At 41.8% G+C, this 15712-nt stretch overlaps 1 long non-coding RNA gene across 2 annotated transcripts in view; it reads left to right on the forward strand.

Moving 5' to 3' along the window:
* The window catches only part of LOC123800239 (uncharacterized), an 86142-nt gene that overhangs the window by 31030 nt on the left and 39400 nt on the right, over positions 1 to 15712 (forward strand). For both annotated transcript variants that reach the window (XR_015724472.1, XR_006781868.2), the window contains exon 2: positions 12185 to 12293. This is a non-coding gene — a long non-coding RNA (uncharacterized LOC123800239). The remainder of the gene's footprint in view (positions 1 to 12184; positions 12294 to 15712) is intronic.

Below are 15712 nucleotides of genomic sequence, written 5' to 3' on the forward strand. Positions count from 1 at the left end.
CTTCTAGACTCTTGGCTTTCACGGACCATTAAAATTTCTAAAATGATTTTATTATTATTATTATTTATTTGACAGAGAGACAGCCAGCGAGAAAGGGAACACAACCAGGGGAAGTGGGAGAGGAAGAAGCAGGCTTCCTGTGGAGGAGCCTGATGCGGGGCTCGATCCCAGAACACTGGGATCACGCCCTGAACCAAAGGCAGACGCTTAACCACTGAGCCACCCAGGCACCCCGTCTAAAATGATTTTAAAGACTAACATAGAATTATCATTTCTTTTTGCTACATAAGGCTATTAAAAAAGTATCAAGGTATTACCCACTATGACACTGTGTGTTGTGTGTGTGTGTGTGTGTGTGTGTGAGAGAGAGAGAGACAGAGAGACAGAAAGAGAGAGAGATTAACAGTGAAGGACAGTCCTTGCATTCTATTAAAAAAACTCTATGAAAAACTCAATGTGGTATTTATTTTTTTCTTTTTACCAACGACTTGTAAAAACTGGCATTTCACAGCTACTGAGCCAAGTAACCTTTTAGAGTCCCTTTCAGATATCACATTGACTTATACTTAACTTACACCACCATGACCCAAAGATCTTTTCATCCTTATTCATTTCTTCCCTTCTCAGTAACTCTTTCCTTGCTTGTGATTAGCTTTCTTCTCCCCTTCCCCGCTCACTCCCACTTGCTCCTCCTCCTCTCCCATTCTCCAATGTTTGCCAGGTGAACTCTCAAGGGCAGAAAGGCTCACTGTCACCACTCTGGGGTACCTCTTCCAAGGGGTGGGTTTCTTTTTTGAATGGAGTGGTGTTCTCAAACCTGAGGAGAGTGCCATCATACAAAACACTCATGCCATAGATTAAAATGTAAAACATCGTTGTTTGGCTGACATCCATCTATTCATAGCTACTTCATGGCCATAATAATCACCCAACTAGCTGTGTATCTACCAAGTAGTTTTGGGTTCGGAATATTTTTCTAGTTAGTTAGTCCCTGTGGTACAAGGCAAAATGAAAAAAAAAAAAAAGGACCTTTTGTAAATCAAGATATATTATGTTGTTTGCTTCTCTTCAATCTACTGGGCCTATTACTCTGTCATAGAAATAGATTAATGGGCTGAAAATTTCACCAGAGCTTGTTTTCTCATGAGTTTTGCTGATCTTACTGCTTTTGTTTGGGCCAGAATTTACAGTAACTGCAGGTCTGGTTGTTTTTCAATATTTGGATCTTAGTTTCAGTAAAATATTCCCCAAGTATGCAAGAGTGGAGGGCAATTAAAACTTTTTAATAAATTTTCCAAATAAGCCTGTTTTTGATACCCATAAAATCAGCTGGTTTGACTTTTTGATAATAACGAGGTTAGTGTTCCTCATTCAAAGGACTTCTGGGGAACTGTTTTATCAGTTCATTTGAGACAAAACACTTTAATGGATTATAATCTTGTATTCTAATTATCATGAAATAAAGTATAGCAGCTAGATAGTGGCATCTCAATTTATTGAGGGTTTGAATTCAAGGACTAGATATCTTTTGATTAATGAAAGACAATATTGCACACATTCCTTAAAACTTCAGAGAGTTATTTCTTTTGTTCTGTCTGTAAAAAATGCAATAAAGTCTCAGTTTTAATCAGGTACCATGATTCATTAAAGCATCGTGGTAGATTTTTTGTCAGAGATGGTTTTGCTGCCTACGGAGTATTTTGGATCTCCTATGGTGGAAAGTAGAGTTACAACATTCAGGAGCTTCTAAGTTCTTCACATAAAAACATTATGGTCCATATAGTCCAAGAGTTAAAATACCACCCAATTCCTGGTGATGCTGAGATGCTGGCTTAGCAGTGTAAAATCTGAGCGCAGAGTCCCCGGAGAGCATGGGGTCTTTTAAACTTATATAAGCTCTGTGTTTAAAGCATTGGATCTGCCTGAAGGTCACCTATCAGCTTTGGAGTCTTTGCATGGCTCCACCCTATCTTTGCACGGGTGGTATTGTGGACAGAGCACTGAATTTGGACAGAGAAACCCTGGACTTTGGTCCTGACAAGCCCCTTTCTAGCCTCTGGCCGAGTCACCGTCTTCTCATCTGAGAATGGCTATGCTTCACTCAGAGGGCTGTTGTGGAGATGACAAGACATCATGTGGAGAAAAGTATTTTATAAAGTGTAGAGCTCTTTCAAGTGTTTGCCATGGTGTTCACTCTACCAGAAGCCAGTGTGCTTAAGGACTGAGAGGGGTTGACCACAGACATTCCTATCCTCTCGCTTTCACCTGATGTCTACTCGGTATGTTGATTCGATAGCAGTCTTATCATGTAATTATATTCCGTCTCATAATGTCACCAAAGGGACTCCACAACAGTGTATGTACAAACCCAGAGTTCTAGAGGCTTGATGGTCATCATTTCAACCTCCAAGTGTGGGCTGATATACCCTTAAAGAACTAGAGGTAAGAAACCAAGTATTAAAAGTGAGACTTCTGCCTCAACATGTCATCTGGTTGGAGGTGGAGGGGAGAAAATTCTGCCCCGATGGCATCTGAGCCCTGACAGAATGGGAGGCATGTGGAGACCCATGCTTTGTTCTTGGCATAAAGAGCCAGCCTACAGGGCTCCTTGGCAGGAATGAACTGTAGCATCTGCTGGGAGTAGAGAGTATATTTAAATGGAGTTAGTTTCAATATTTCAGTTTCTTGTCACTAGGGATGAGCAAACCCAGCAGTGCTCTATGTTTTCAGAAAGTCTGACTTATTTTTCAAGCATTTTGGGTTTGGCTAAATTCTACATGTGTTTTGCCAGTTTTCCTTCTTTAATTATTAGTATTAAACCCATGTGTATGAATTTGAATGAGAATTTCATAGTCATTTTAATATTTATTTACACTTCAATTCATCCAGAAGCTGTATTGAGTAAGAGCTGTTATATCTTGTAGAGTCTTTGAAGATAGTTTATAAACATTTCTCTTTGTAAGATGTAACACCGATTTCAATCTTCCATTTCTCACAAAGAAATTTGGACTTGGGGATGGTTAGGATGGGATCCCAATTCCAAATCTGTGATGCTTATGGCATGGTTTGAACAACACAAAGTAAGTTCTCACTGTCTTCCTTGCATTTGACTTGGAGGCAATCGTTTTGGTAAAAATCCCCAAAAGGATTTTCCAGAAAGCACATGTTTTTTTAGAAAACGTTATTCTCCATCCCTAAGTCTTGCATACAGTTGCCAGAGCCATGAAAAAACAACTTCCGTGGCCCATAATTTTTTTTTTCTTTTTGCCAAGTACGACACACAGATTGGTTCCAGGCAGTAGATGAGTACAAAGAGAAATGGTAATTTCCCAATACTTCTTACCTTCTCATTGCCTGGTAACCCATCTATGTCTGTCTCAGGCTGTGCACAGTCCCACCTGGGACTCCACACTTAGCAGAGTCTGCTTCTCTCCCTCCCCCTCTGCCCCTGCCCGTGCTCTCTCTCTCTCTGTCTCAAATAAATAAATAATTTTTTTTAAAGGTACATTCCTTTTTTATTAGTAAGTAATATTCCATACTGTGGATACAACACAATTTGAAGTATATCTGGGTGTCTAAATTTTGGTTTATCCTGGTATTTTCTGTTTCTTTAATGAGCCTTTCTCTTTTTTTGTTGAGAATTATTTTTCATTTGTTTCAAGCATGTTTGTAATTGTTTATTAAAGCATTTCATGATGGTTGATTTAAAATCTTTGTCAGTTCAAACATCTCTATCATCTCAGTGTTGGTATCTGTTGATGGTCTTTTTTTTTTTTTTTTTTTTTAAGATTTTATTTTTTTCAGTAATCTCTACACCCAACATGGGGCTTGAACTCACCACCAGGAGATCAAGAGCTGCATGCTCTTCTGACTGAGCTGGCCAGGCGCCCCCTGTTGATGGTCTTTTTTCATTCAGTTTGAAACCTTCCTGATTCTTGGTATGATGAATGATTTTTGATTGAAACCTGGACATCTTGGATATTGTGTCATCAGATTCTGAATCTTATTTAAACCTTCTGTTTTAGTTGGTTTCCTCTGTCACCATTCCAGCAGGGGGAGAGGAGGAAGCAACTCATTATTAGCTCATAGAAGTCCTTGTTCTCCACTATGCCTCTTTTGACACTCCAGGGCTCTCCATATAACTACTGGTCAGGCACGGGAGCTCTGACATCCTGCCTTCATGGATAACCTCCCTGGCTGGTAAGGATAGTAGGGATGCCTTGTTACTGCTCCCCACATGGTCTCCACATGAGAAACAGCATGAGAGGAGAAATTGTCTTCTTACTGCTAATGACAGTGGTAATGATGAAATTCCTGGCTCTCAACTAGGTCCCCCTGCCACCACTCTAGCAGGGGAGGGAGGAATGCCTCATTACTGCTGGTTGGGGCTTTCGGAAGTTCAGGCTCTCCATGTGGTCTCTCTGGGAGTGAGGAGGGACTTGTTATCATTCAGCAGGGATGAAAGTCCTGGCTTCCTGCTTGGCACCTCATTACACCCTCCAGAAGGTGAAAGTCTAGGCTTGCTTCAGCCTTTGTTGGTGTGGGTAGGGGAGGGCCATAAATTTTTCTCTGGTGTTTGGTTGGATTACTGCCTCAAAGTTTTCTGTCTTCCTAGGCTACTCCTTTCCTGGTCCTTTGGCTAAAGAGAGCAGGCTTTGATGTTGTTGTTTTTGGCCTGCACTAGTTGGTGTTTCTAAGAGGCTAGCTTCTTTAGCTCCCAGGCTGAGATATAGAAGGCAAAAGACAACCCAGGAATCTTACTGCCATTTTGTTCCTTGGGTCTCCAGCTCCCTAATGGTTTTCCTTTCTCCTTACCTTTCAAAGTCTTACATGTTTATTTTATATACAATGTCTAGGCTTTTTTTTTTTTTTTTCTTTCTTGTTAGAATTAATGGGAAGAATAGGGAAAAGTAAGTCTAGGCCACCTTCCCATGCTTTTGTTTTAAACAGAGGGGAAGAGATGAAATTGAGGTCAGAGAATAAAAGCTGTGGTTTTTTTTTTTTTTTTTTCAGGGTGTGTGTGCGTGTGTGTGGTTTTTTGTTTTGTGTGGTTTTTTTTTTTTTTTTTTTTTTTTTTTTTTTTTTTTTTTTTTTTTTTACTGACTCCTGTTGATTGGGAAAAGCAACTTTTGTTTTGTTTTTAGCTGTCATGCTTACCTTGAGTCAAACATTTGGTATAGCTGTTATTGCTTTCCAAACCCCCTCCATAGCTACAAAGCTCATCATGTTTCCCTTTTCATTAAAGCCAGTCATTTGCAGCTTGGCACATTGCAGCCAGCCCTTCCAGGGGGAAATGCTGGGTGGTGAGGTCACTTTGGGAAGGGTCCTATGTTCTGACACTTTCAGTCTCTTCTGCTGTCCATGTCTTCACTCCTCATAGACATTGTGGTTAGTCAGCAGTTTTATTTTATCACTCAACTTAGGAAAGGCTTTTGTGTGGCAACACACTATTATGAATAACATTTTGGGCCCATTAAAAATGATTATTGTCACCAAAGCTCTATTTGAAAGAGCAGTTTTTTAACTCTGCTAAAAAACCAACCTAAAAATTGGCTGTTAGCATTCATATTTTATTGAACCAATAAATTATGAGTTTAGCATTTTAGTCAAATTGAATGCCAAGTGTTTCATTTCAGGCCCTAGTGTCCATATTGACAGGACTTTAAATCTACTACTTGTGCATCTGGAGCTTGTTAGATGTTTATAGTTTGAAGGGAGCCAAATGTCAATGGCACCTTTGGTCTCTGCAGAGATCAGCGGAGCAAGCAGTTACAGTGCCTCCGTGAAGCAGAAACAGGCACCCGAGGGCCAGGTCCCCACTGATCCGCATTGTGTACGAAAGGTCTGGGCCAGTGGGGAGATTGGTTGGGCTTATAGTTACAAGTTTTCTCATAATTCATCTCCCAGAAACAAGGACTATGTTCACAGAGACGTGCATAAGTGCTGTGATGGGAGGACCAGTACAGTCTCTCTGGAGTAACACTGTCCAGTGGAACTTTCTGCGATGATGGAATGCTTTGTATCTGTGCCATTGAATGTGTAGCAACTCATCACATGGGGCTACTGAGCGTTCCAAATGTGGCTGGTGCAATGGAGCAACTGAGTTTTTATTTGATTTAATATTAATTAAACATTTTTATTTTAATAGGTATTATGTAGCTAATGATCACTGTTTTGAACAGCCCAGCTCTAAAGCCAAGCCAGATGTGAAGAAATACTGGGAATTGGTTCCTTTTTTGCAGCCATGATTACCCGGTGATGATTTTTTATTTCATCCATCTATCCGCTCCCCTACCCGCTGACCTCTAAAGTGTATGTTAAGCGTTTCTATGGCAAGGCACTGTGATTACTATGGAAGATGCATGGCACATGCTATTCCCAGCCCCTCTCTTGGTTCACGATGTCTGTTCAAATGCATTTCTCTACAGACCCAGCACAAAACAGCATGAGGAGATAGGGGCCGTGGATTCAAACAGACCTGGTCTCAGTTCCACCTCAACTCTTCCATCTCCTTAGGCATGTTACTTAATCCCTCTGAGCCTCGATTGCTTCATCTATAAACTAGGATTAAAATCTGCCTATGATGGTTAATTTTGTGTTCCACCTTGGCTGGACCATGAAACTCAGATATTTGGTCAAACACTATTCTGGTTGTTTCTGTGACAGTGTTTTTGGGTGAGATTCATATTTAAATTGGTAGACTTAGAGTAAAACAGATTTCTTTCCATAATGGGGGTGTGCTCCATTCAACCAGTTGAAGGTCTAAACAGAGCAAAAGGCTGATCACCCCTGAGCAAGGGGAATTCTCCATCAGGCTGCCTTTGGATTTTATCTGTGACATGGGCTTTTCCTGGTTTTCTAGCCAACTGCCTGTGGACCGGAACTGCACCTTCTTCCTGAGTCTCCAGGCTGTGGGCCTCCTCCATCACCTTTTAGGCTCACTGAGCCTCCACAGTTGTGTGAGGCAAATCCTAAAATAAATCTCATATCTATCTATCTATCTATCTATCTATCTATCTATCTATCTATCTATCTATCATTTATCCACACACACACACACATACACATACTTATGGATAGAAAGTTTGTGTATCGGGGCGCCTGGGTGGCACAGCGGTTAAGCGTCTGCCTTTGGCTCAGGGCATGATCCCAGTGTTATGGGATCGAGCCCCACATCAGGCTCCTCTGCTGGGAGCCTGCTTCTTCCTCTCCCACTCCCCCTGCTTGTGTTCCCTCTCTTGCTGGCTGTCTCTCTCTCTGTCAAGTAAATAAAATCTTAAAAAAAAAAAAAAAAAAAAAAAAAGAAAGTTTGTGTATCCCCCAAATTCATATGTTGAAGCCCTAATCTCTTGTGGGGGTATTTGGAGATCAGGCCTTTGGAAGGTAATTAGGGTTAGATTAGGTAATGAGGGTAGGGCCTTCGTGGTGGGATTATTGACACTATTAAAAGAAGAAAAGATAGAGGGAGAAAGATGTTGACCTCCCTCCCTCCCTCTCTCTGCCATGTGAGGACAGTTAGGAGGCAGTCTAGGAAGAGACCTCTCACCAGAATTCAACCATGCTGGCACCCTAATTTCAGGCATTTAGTCTCCAGAATTGAGAGAAATAAACTTGTGTTGTTTGAGCCTCCTGGTCAACGGCATCTTGTTAGGTCAGCCTGAGCTGACTAACAAATGTCCTATTGGTTCTGTTCTTTGGAGAGCTCTGACCAACACACCACCTCACAAGGTCGTTGAGGAACTTGAATAAGGCAAAGTACCTGGCATGAAGTGAGTTCTTGCTGGCTATCAGTACCTTTGTCCTTCCCACAGCATAAACACTGCCCTCTGCTCCAGGCCCGACCCCTCCATGCTGTTTGATCTCCTTCAGTGACTTGCCCTCTCCTTCCCGCAATCCCAGTTCTAGCCATCCTTTCAAGCCAGCTTGCATCCTGCCTCCACAGAGCAGCTTTTTCAGAAGACCTCAATGGACAACGGGGCCTTCCTTTTCTAAACTCTAGCATACTTCAAAATCTAGGCCTTCGATATTTAATACTTTTGAATATGCTTCCTTGTTTTCAATTTTAAAACATAGCCACTTTTGAGTGATTACTTACTGACTACTTACTATGGACCAGGTACTGTAACAAGTGCTTGCCACATAGTATCTGGTTTAATTCTCAAAATAAGCTTATGTTGTAGGCATTAGCATAGTCAGTGTTCAGTTTACAGATGAAGGAATGAAAGTCTGGAGAGGTTAAATATATGTGTGATTATGTTCAAACAGAAAAGATATTTGGAATACTTCCTGATGCATTCCCCCCTCAGTATTCAGATATCCCCCCCCCCCCGCCCCTGCAGCTCTTCGGTTATTAAAGCTGAGCAAAGAGTTTTGTTGGCCTCAGAAGGAGAGGGAAGGGACAGCCTGGAATACAAGGTGACAGTGTGTCTGTTCAGTTTCTCTCTGGCAGCCCCACTTTCCGTGACAATGGCGGATAATGCTGGGAACTCACTTTGTCCGCCTCCTTTGTTGCTAGTCATGGGCAGGCGAGTCAGTTCAGACCAAAGCAACTGAGGAAGCATTGCCACGAACTGCTGGGAAATAGTTTCTCTCTGATTAAAAGAGGGTCTCTTTGCTCATGAGAGCGGCAAGTCCTGTCTTCTTCCTATCCTTCCGTTGATGCCGACAAGCGAGGCCTTGCCACAGCAGCCATCTTACAACCAAAAGGGAGGATTGCCAGCCCTCTAGGAATGGCTGAATAGAAACATGGTTCTTGACACCATGCCACTGGATCCTTGATGCCATCGTTGAGCTACTGAGCCAACTCTCAAACTTACCTACGTTTTTAACTTCTCATTATGAGAGAGAATAAAAATTTTTAAGCCAGTTGCATATTCTGTTACTGAGAGATAAAAGTATTCTAACATATACAGGTGCATGATAAATCTCAAATTACACTTTTTAAAACTTTTGAGTCTCTATTGAGACAATAATAACTTTTGAAGTTAGAATTCTGTCATTTGAAGAGTCAGTCCACCCTGATGTGGAGAAGCAAGTGGAGGGAAGTTGTTTATATGGCCTGGGGGTCCCTATGAAAATGGGCCTCTCTCCTCTAGTAAGGGAAGGGAATACATCTCCACGAGTAGACCATGGAGATGTCATAGGCATGGAAATATGTAGAAACAAAAGAGCTGCAGAGGTCAAGATGGAGAAAACCAAGACGAGAGCCTTATACCAGCATATGTTTGGGTTGGACATAATGCTGGCATAGAACAGGAAGGCCATCGTCTCCTATCTCTGCCCAGGTACAGTCCTGCTGGGCTGTATGCAGTGGGGAGGAATTGCTCATAAGGAAACTGGGGTGCTGTTAGAAGGTGGAAATGGATTTGAAGAAGACCATCAACCAACGTCCTCCACACAAGTGCTACTCAAAGTGCAGTCTGCAGACTGAGATAGGTCTTCAAAGCTTTGTAGTCTGTGAGGAAGTAAGTTCAGAATTTGAGAATCAGTGTTTAGAAATGACACTGACAAAAGAAATTTTATGTTTGTTCACTTTAATAGTAAATAATTTGGACTTGTATTATGTAGGTCTTTTTTTAAATTGTTTTTCCTAGAAATTAATTTTTATTGTATTTTATAATACTATCAGTCTGTGAAGGATTCCCCCCCCCATTTTAAGAATTTAAGTATAATCTACATAGAGTAAGTCGCCTTTTTTAGTGTGAGTTTGGGCAAATATATACAGTGTAGCAGCCAACACCACAGTGAACTTACAGTAAGGTTCTCTCACCTACCAAACTCCCTCTTGTTCCTTTGTAGTCAACCCTTCCCAAAACTCTCAGCTCCTGGCAACCACTGGTCTGTTCTCTGTCCCTAGAGTTTGCCTTTGTAAAAATACCATCTAGGTGGCATCATCCATCATGCAGTCTTTTACAAAAATTGATTTTATTTTATTTAAAAATTTTATTTTTTGAATGGAGATATAGTGGACATGGAACATTATTTTCAGGTGTACAGTGTAGTGATAGGATACTTGCATACATTATGTGGTCTTTTGAGTCTGGCCTATCTTACTTGGCATAAACATGTGAGATTCATCCATGTTATTGTGCATATTATTCTTTGTTTGTTTGATTGCTGAGTAGTATTCCATGGATACCCGTAGTCTGTTTATCAATTCTCCAGTTGAGATTCAAGTTTTTTCTAGTTTTTGGCAATTTTGAATAAAGCTGCTATAAACATTTGTATGTGGTTCTTGGTGTAAACTTAAGTTTTTGTTTCATTGAGTAAATATGTAAGAGGGGATTGCTGGCTCTTATGGCAAGTCTGTGTTTAAATCTATAAGAAACTGCAAAACTATTTTTCAAGGCACCTGTGCCACCTCACCCTCCCATTAGCAATGTACCCGAGTTCCAGTCACTCTATATCCTTACGAGCATGGAGTACTGTCAGTTTTTAAAATTTCAGCCTTTGTAATAGGATCTCATTATGGTTTTAATTTGTTTGACTAATGATGTTGAGCATCTTTTTATGTGATTTTGGCTATCTGTGTATCTCCTTTAGTGACGTGTCTGTTGAAATCTTTTGCCAATTTAAAAAAAGCCCCCCCCCCATTAATGAGTTGTGAGAGTTCTTTATATGTTCTGGGTACAAGTTCTTTATCACCTAAGTGCTTTGCAAGCATTTTCTCCTAGACCGTCTTGTCTTTTCATTCTCTTAACTGTGCCTTTTGAAGAGAAGTTCTTATTTGATGAATTCCAATTTACCTATTTTTCTCTTTATGCATCATGCTTTCAGTATCCTAGTCAATTTTCTTAAAGATTTTTAGTTTTAGATTTGAATTTAGATTGAGGATTCATTTTGAAATAATCTCTGTAAAGGGTGGGAAGTATGGATTTTTTTTTTTTTGGCATATGTGTATCCAATTGAGCACTATTTGTTGAAAACATTCTGTGAAAAATTTTAAATTAGCAAACAGAGTTGTCCTTCAACAAGAATAGTTTGAGGAGCGCCGACTTTACTCAACAGTTTCATGTGCTGCTGCCCTGAGATCCACTCTCAGATTACTGTCAAGATGTCCAAATGTCCTTCGTGCGAGCCATAGCTACTCACCTTACATTACAATTATTCACAGGCTGGATTAGGAAGGAAGAATGAGCTCATACCTGATTAATCAAAGAATAGCTTTTTAGCTTTCTCTGTTTGGTAAATAAAAGGCATTCTCAGAAATTTAATACAAAGCGTTCTTTCTTCTTCTTTTTAATCTTTGAACAATTGAGCTTGCAATTTTTCTTCTCAATATGTTCCAAATCTCTCTGGCTGCTGGAGAAATTGGATAAAGATTCCCCTCTATCCTCATTTTATCACATATTGCTCTGTTCCAAATAGTTGGAAACAGCTGGATTTTTCATTAATCTGTGGGAAATTGGAAATTGCCAAAAGCTGGCAAAAAAACTCAAGTCTATGTGTGAAATCCTACATCGAATTCCGGAAGAGAAAGCAGGACGGCTCAGATGGCATTGGTTAGCAGTCTCCTGTGGAGGGATGTTTGGCAGTAAGAGGTATCTTGTTTATCAGGGTGGTCATGCCCTCACTTCTGGAAGAGAAACTGAGGACTGTGCTCTCACGTTGGCACTTGAATAATTAGGTCAACTTTCGTGTTGGCATGAGAATAAGTAAGCCATGTTGACATCGTAACCCAGTATTGGTGGGAAGGACTCAGTATTGCTGGAAAGTACATTTCATCACAGGGAAAATAATCAGATATTCTTGGCACTACGAAGTTAGTTCTGAAATGGAGGCTAACTCAAAAGGGAGATAAGCATATTTCTCCACCTCCTCCCTCATCTGCAGTGTTTTAGGCTCTATGAATTTATCAGTTCATGACATGGTGCAGTAACAGTTACTAGATATGTTGATTTGAGAGTCTATGTGACCCTGTTGAGTTGTCTGGATAATCAGGAATTCTGTTATCTAATCCAAGAATATTTCCTAAAATGACAAGATGCTACAAAATCTATTTTAAATGTCGGGGACCTTTTTCCAGATCTACAAAGAGAGGATAAAGTATAATGCTGAGAAGCCAGAAAAATCACTGATTAATGGAGCGTTCTCTGATCTTGGAAGCGGTGTTCAAAAAACTAAAACCACGTCCCAATACTTTCCTGTTCCTATCTTATGATTTTTTTTCTTTTTTCTTCTCTAGAACCAAACTTGCTCAAGTCACCTAATCAAAGAAGGGAATTTGTCAGAAGGATACGGAGTGTGTCATGGAACCTGAGGGCAGGGATTTTAGCCAGACACCGGAGAGACTGGTACGGCTGGATGACTGCTCTGTCCTACTGAGGCCACATTTTTGCTCCTCTCTGCCTCTCTCTGCATGCTTGTTTCCTTTCTCCATCACCAGCATACTCCCCTTCATCTTCCTGTGAGCTAACACAGTTGCCCCAGCTTCACCTTCACATCACTTCTTAGTTCAAGCACCCAAGAGAGATGAACCAGAGCCGCAGGACCCATTGCATATTTCCAAGTCCTGTTTGCCGGCGTAGGCCTGCCTTGGCTTGGGTCCTCCCTTCTGGGTCCAGAGTCTGGGGCCTGCTGTCCAACCACACAGGCAGAGGAATCACACTTTCTAAGAAGAGACATGACCAGTGGGCCACCTGCCTACACTTCTCTCTAAATGCCACCATTATGAATATAAAGTGGAGGAAGTGCTAAATGATACAAATATTGAACACTGTTCAGAAAGAAACATCCATTCCAGTATAGCTTTGCTTTCTACCCCTGGAGCCAAACAGGCAGAGGATCCAGAAGGATCTGCAGGACTGTATCAGGTGACCCTAGGAAGAATGGATCCCATAACTGTCTCCGTCCATGATGACACTGCAATGACTCACCAAGCTGAATTAATCAAATCTAAGCCACCATCTTCCTGGAGATTAGGGCCCATACTGTTCAGGGAAAATTATTATCCAAGTTCAGGTGACTAACTGGCAGCCACGGTGCTGCCTTCAACATAGTGCGGACCTTCTACAAACTGACCAGGAGAGGTTCCTTGTAGAGAAAGAGGACAGAGACAGACTGAGAAAGTCATTTTATAACTTAGAGTTTGTCCATGTAGATTTGCCTCTCTCAATAAATAAGAGTTGGAATAGTCTTAGCACACTTTCTCATTGCGTAACATGAGCCCCTGCATTTGTATCTTTTCTTGCCCATTTGTACCTTCTCCCTGTTTGGAAGCTTTATCATGCATCCGACACAGCAGGGGTCCTCTGCCTTTCCTTAACGGGTATCCTGTTTGTCTGATATCTGCTCCTGTAGGCAGATGTGCCGCTCGGAGCTACATTTTATTCTCCTACCTCTTCCTGGAGACTGAATGGGGTAAAGGCTCAGCCTGTCCCTAGAGGCTGGGTCTATCAAATGAGCCACAGACGTTTGCTGGTGGTAGGAAAGGATATTATAGGCAGGAGGAGAAGTCAAAATGCAGAGGTGGCAATATGTATGTAGGAAGCAGCAAGGGGTGGGTTTGGGGGAGAATAACCAGAAATGGGGAGTGGGTGTGACTCAGAGGAGATTGGGGAGGGACCAACTGGGCAGGACCCATGTTTGCTGATGATGGAAGGGGTAGCAGTGAGCTGGCATTTCTAGGAAATTGGACAGTCTGTGCATGGATCTCTCGACCCAGAATCCATCATTTTCTCCTAACTTGCTTTTCGCTTATGTGTTACCAGTTCATTAAGGAGGTGTTCCCAGAATAAATTGGCGTGGGAGTGGTAGAAGCGTGATAGGGGAGAAGAGTATATTTCCAGAATGTCCCTCAGATGGCACCTTTAGCCTGATCCCAAAGGGAACTACTATGCTGTCCTCAGAAGGTGTCTCAATTCCAGACAAAGAATTTGGGCTTTCACACTCCTAAGCCCCTCAGTCATTGGCTAAGCGCTTCCCCCATAGGTTCCTAACTGCTTTTTAATTTAGTCCTCGGATCAGAGAGATCTTTCAGCCTGTCTATGAAAAGATCTCCTTGTACAAGTAAGTGCTTAGGTCTTAAAAAAATATTGACATACATTACATGGTTATTTCCTATGATAGATCAATTCATTCATTCACCAGACTTTTGTCGAATGCCTCCTATGCATGAGAATTGTGCCAGGCACTGGGAATGCAGAAACAACCCAACATAGTCCTGTTTGCCAAGGAGTTGAGGAAACAAAGAAGTCATCAATTCTTGTAATAATAGAGCTGTAAGAGGATGCTGCCCACCTACTGATGGAAGGTACAGCTTTGGGGCCCACAGATTAAATTTCCACATATCATCACTAGGGAGCTGAAAGGTCTCTTTCCTAGATTCTTTTCATGACCTGTTGTCACGTCTCCTTAGTTATTGCTGAATACACTAATATACTATTACACTAAATTTTTAAGAAGTCTTAAGTAATATTCTCTTTTGATTTTTAAGGCTGGCATCTTTCTGCTGGGTACTTCTTAATTGGTCTGGTGTCTCCCTGTAGCACTTGCTGTACGTCAGGTACTCTGTGGATACAGGGAATGTATCTCACCCTGCAGAATGCTGCACTAGAGAGTTCTCATTAAGATTAGATTTGGAAAATGTTTGTAAAAACTTCTCAGGCTGATTAAAAGAAATGAAGGGGGTGTGTGTGTGTGCGTGCGTGCGCGCATGTGCATGTGAAAAAACTATCAGTGAAGCTGCTTCTGGGCAGTGCTTTGCCTGCAGAGGGCTGCTGGACAGCCAGAAAGCTGGGCCAGCAGGGGTCTGCGTCTGACCAGCACGGAGGCACAGGGAATACCAGCATTCCTCCAGCAGGACTCCAATCTTCACTCAGCAGAGGGGACTCCGAGAATCCAACTAACTGATGAGGGCAGTCTACTCCTCTTTGCTTCTGGGCTCCAAAGCAACATTTGGGGTCACATTGGATGAAGCACTAGGGCGGTAAAGGGAGTGATTGGTGAAAATCCTGACAGCGTCATAAAAAACAGAGAAAGCAGAAACTCTGCTTTGGCTAAGAGACAGAAATTAGGTCACCAAAAGCTAATCTCCCTCCTGCCACTGTATTTTGGGGTGCAAGAGAGATTGTGAAAAACTGTTGCTAGTGATTTTAATTTTTATATGTGTAACCAGCCCTTCAATTTTTACAAAAAGTTTAATAGTCACAGCCATGCCAAGAACAGTCATGAAGAAAATGTTGACCAGCAGGCCCAGTGTCTTTAGTCCCTTTCAAACCAAGCTTGAGGGAACTGGATAGGGTTGAATGGCGGGGGTGGGGTAGGGGGCACCTGAAACTATTATCCTGGACTTGGTGCCCTCAGATCAAATAAAGATGAGTACAGCAAGGGAATAAACAATTAGATTAGTCATGCGGCCTAAATAAGGTCTTTGGCTCCATCTATGAGACACGGGAACCTCCATGTATTGTGGATGAAATCAATCAGAGTCTGGTGGCATTGTCAGCTGGAGTCAGCTCTGTGTCCGAACTTAGACTGTATGTCTAGAATCTGTGTCTTAATGTAAATTGGCTTATGGCTATGTCTTCCCCGGGGCATAAGCTTCCACCGTCCAGATGGCAGAGGGACCCTGGTGGAAATAAACATATGGTAGGTTCTATCTGTTGTGCACAGACGAAGAATAGGCACACTAAGAGCCAGTGTGATCGATGCCACAAACGGTGGACATCTCAGACAACAGACTGCTGGGAAGATGCAACTTTTGGGTAGGAGG

This window comes from Ursus americanus, chromosome 5, assembly GCF_024610735.1.
Source record: "Ursus americanus isolate L20-20 chromosome 5, mUrsAme1.1.p, whole genome shotgun sequence".
NCBI classification, from domain to species: domain Eukaryota; kingdom Metazoa; phylum Chordata; class Mammalia; order Carnivora; family Ursidae; genus Ursus; species Ursus americanus.